This window comes from Miniopterus natalensis, chromosome X (genome assembly GCF_054644295.1).
Source record: "Miniopterus natalensis isolate mMinNat1 chromosome X, mMinNat1.hap1, whole genome shotgun sequence".
NCBI classification, from domain to species: Eukaryota; Metazoa; Chordata; class Mammalia; order Chiroptera; family Miniopteridae; genus Miniopterus; species Miniopterus natalensis.
Window position 1 is genome coordinate 84,250,376 of NC_142103.1, and position 3,513 is coordinate 84,253,888.

At 41.4% G+C, this 3,513-nt stretch overlaps 1 pseudogene; it reads left to right on the top strand.

Moving 5' to 3' along the window:
* Positions 1-435: 435 nt before the first annotated feature.
* LOC107540135 (large ribosomal subunit protein mL40 pseudogene) lies at positions 436-1,062 on the top strand (annotated as a pseudogene).
* Positions 1,063-3,513: the final 2,451 nt, after the last annotated feature.

Consider the following 3,513-nt stretch of genomic DNA (forward strand, 5'->3'; position numbering starts at 1 on the left):
AGTCACTGTGTCCACATATTCCCCCCAGATCCATCAGGACATATTTGAAGAGTTGAAGGACGCTTAGGAACCAACATTAGCCTAAAGCCTTAGGATATGCTGTCTCCACCTGAGTGATTTTGTTATTAAAAAGTTTTTGGAAGAGAAAGCACATGAAAAAAGCAGCAGCTGAACCTACCAAATGTTCGCTGGCTGTTTTAATATGGTATGCATACTGCTCGAAAATCCCTGTAGTCTTTTGGAGGCCACAAAAATGAGAGCGCCAAATGATCCACTTCTTTCTCTCATTTAGCATTCATGGATCATACGAAACACAATGTCCAATGCCCTAGTCATTACAAATAGAAATGTCAAAAGCAACTTCTTGGACCATAGCACAAGGCCCCCCCGGCTGGACCACTATGTGGAAGCAGCTGGTCAGCTGCCTTAGGGGCCATGGCTGCCATGGTGCTGGGAGCCACTGTGCGAGCTCTGCTCTCACCGTGCTGGCATCTGGCAACTTGGCATCTGGGAGCTTGGCAGACACAGATTAGAGACACCTACCAGTGAACTTCAATGTTGTCTTTCTGGGAACTCGTTCCCATGAGAGCAGAATCTCTCCAAAAGACCAAGGTAGGTCCTAAAAAAGACCAAGCTGCAGAGGGCCATTTGAAATAGAGGATGGACAACTAGAAAGGGTCAGCCAGGAGCTAATTCCCACTGACAATTTTATTATGCCTGTGAGGTTCTTGACAAAGCGAGACAGAGGCCTCAGGCAGAGCTCTCCTGTGAGGAGGCTGAGCGAAGAGATTTGCTTCTGAAGAAGTAGTCCCTGTGCAAGCAGCGAGAGCATGAGAGGGAGAGGGAAGCCTTCAAGCCCACGCTTGAGGCCCAGCAGGAAGTTCTGCAGGAGCTGCAACTCATGTCCCAAGAGCTCTAAGCGGACCCGGTCAAGCAGGACCCCAGTTTGTTCCCTTTGAGAGAGAAGGGCCAGGTTACACACCAGCCTCCTATTACCAGCTCCCTGAAGGCAGGTACCATGACATCACCAAGGTGTACACACAGGTGGAGTTCAAGGGGTAGAACTGCAGGCAGCTGTGTGAACACGCTGCCCTTGACAGCCAGAATGACCAGGGCTCAAGCCTGCTTGTCACAGAATTAGGCATGCTGAGAGTAAATGTAATTTTTTAAAAATATATATCTTTATTGATTTCAGAGAGAGGAAGGGAGAGGAGAGTTAGAGAGACAGAAACATCAATGATGAGAGAGTCATTGGGCATGTGCCCTGACCGGGAATCGAACCCCAATCGCCTGGATCCTAGGTCAATGCTCAACCGCTGAGCCATGCCCAGCCGGGTGAGAATAAATGTAATTTTAACCGAGAAAAAAAACACTTCTATAACATATGCTTAAGAAAGACATAGTCAACTAGGAATTGGCATATGTTTGTCATAGCAAGTTGTAGATGCCAGTTTTATATGCAAGTTAATGCCCTGAGATTATTTGATTTCAAGTGCTTTTACTTATATAAAATTATATATTTGGCTCTTTCTCACCTCTTTTGCCAAGCTTAAGCTTATGTAATTTATATCTAAAGAAAAAAAAATAAGTAGAGACATTATGTTCGGTAAGCACCATGTTAGAAACATAGGCATCAGGCGAACTTGAGGCTTCATCTGTTCCCACAGAGAGCTATAAATGGAGCATTTAGGCAGTTCCACACATATCAAACTCAAACACTGTTTACCTAAAATACTCAATGAATAGAGGCTCTGATATTTTCTTGGCTTAAATTCTTCACGCTATTTCCTCCACTTTCCATCTGGCTTTGCATAAATAGAACCAACCTAAATTTCTGAAAGAAATTTCTTTGTCCCAGAGCATATCCTCCATGGTCCTCGCTTCCATACTGACTATTGGAATGCATCAGGGCTAGAATGGATGATTTGGGCCATATTGTTAAAGGCAGGTTGGCAAAGAGAGATATAAACGGTGGGAGAGTCAGTGCTCTCATGTAGGTAGATTGAACTCAGACTTAATTAAGGGCTTTAGAAAGGAGGGGTGCCCGGCCGGGCATGGCTCAGCGGTTGAGCGTTGACCTGGGATCCAGGCAATTGGGGTTCGATTCCCAGTCAGGGCACATGCCGGGTTGTGAGCTCGATCAATGACTCTCTCATCATTGATGTTTCTCTCTCTCTCCCTCTCCTTTCCTCTCTCTGAAATCAATAAAGATATATTTAAAAAAAAGAAAGGAGGGGTGATCCCCAGAGATCTGACCAGCCTGACTTTTGATGGCATGAAGGAGCTAAAGGATAACATTTTTTAGTACCATACTTATGCTTCCAGTCAAGATATTAACAAGGACTGAATTTACTCTTTCACATAAAACAACTAAAACAACTGGTCCAAATATATGAAAAACTAGTTCTCAAGGCATCACACAATGAGAGATAGGAATTGCTAAAATTTGGGAAACACACTGATCAACCTAACTATTGATGAGGTGGATGGGGTCAATATGATTAAAAAGTGGCAATAGATTTCAAAAGTTGGGAGATAGGACAGGTGACGTGCCATAAAAGCAAGGAAATTCTTAGACAAGCCAAGAATGTAAAGACAGATAAAGGGTGATGCTTTAGCTTGCATTTTTTTCATTTTTGCTTTTGTTGTTTTTGGTCTCTCCTAGACGCATGCTCCAAGCCCTAAACACAATACAATTTGTGGCCAAAAAATCAATAAATCAGGACCAGGAAAGATAAATTAAAAAAAAAAAAATCATACATTGACCAGTGGTAGCTCTACTTTAAAGGGAGCTCAAACCAAAAGAGCTGAAAGTTAAGACTGAGCCATTTTCCCTACAAAGTTATTGAGATGTATTTCATTTTCTCTTATACTAGATCTTTATAGCCCAAACTGTTATACAAGAGTGGCCATTGTCCACTGAGTTGAGGTAGTAAATAACTCAGCCTGAATCCCAGTATGGCTTCAATTTTCACATAGTAGAACTGAAAAGCAGATGTCTAAGAAACAATTCTCATTTGTCTGTGTTTGGAACATTTTCTTATCACAATCAGTGACCCAACCAAGAAGAAATTTCACAAGCTATGAACATAATTTAAATATTCACAAAATAAAAAAGAAAACTGCCTTTAGTTTTAGCATAAACACATAGGCACTCCTTCCCACTAAATACTCTCCCATCTTTATGACATTCATTTGTTCGCTTATAGCTAGGATTTCTGCCAAGCTTCTAGTGAAATAAGACATGTTTATGACTAAGACTTACTTTCATAGCTTCAAAAAACTTTCAACTAGATACTTAAGAAACTTAATATCTTCCTTCCCTAAAAGTCACTATAATTAATGGAGATAGTAATGTCAAGAAATTTGAATTTCTTGTGCTTGCAGAGTTACAATCAGTATTTTATGGTTAGTGGATCTATTAAGAACACCTTCAGTTCTCTCTTGAGTTTGTCTGAAGACTAACTTGATTTCTTTGACCTGCTTTCATACCTTTTGCCTATGGTGTTATTC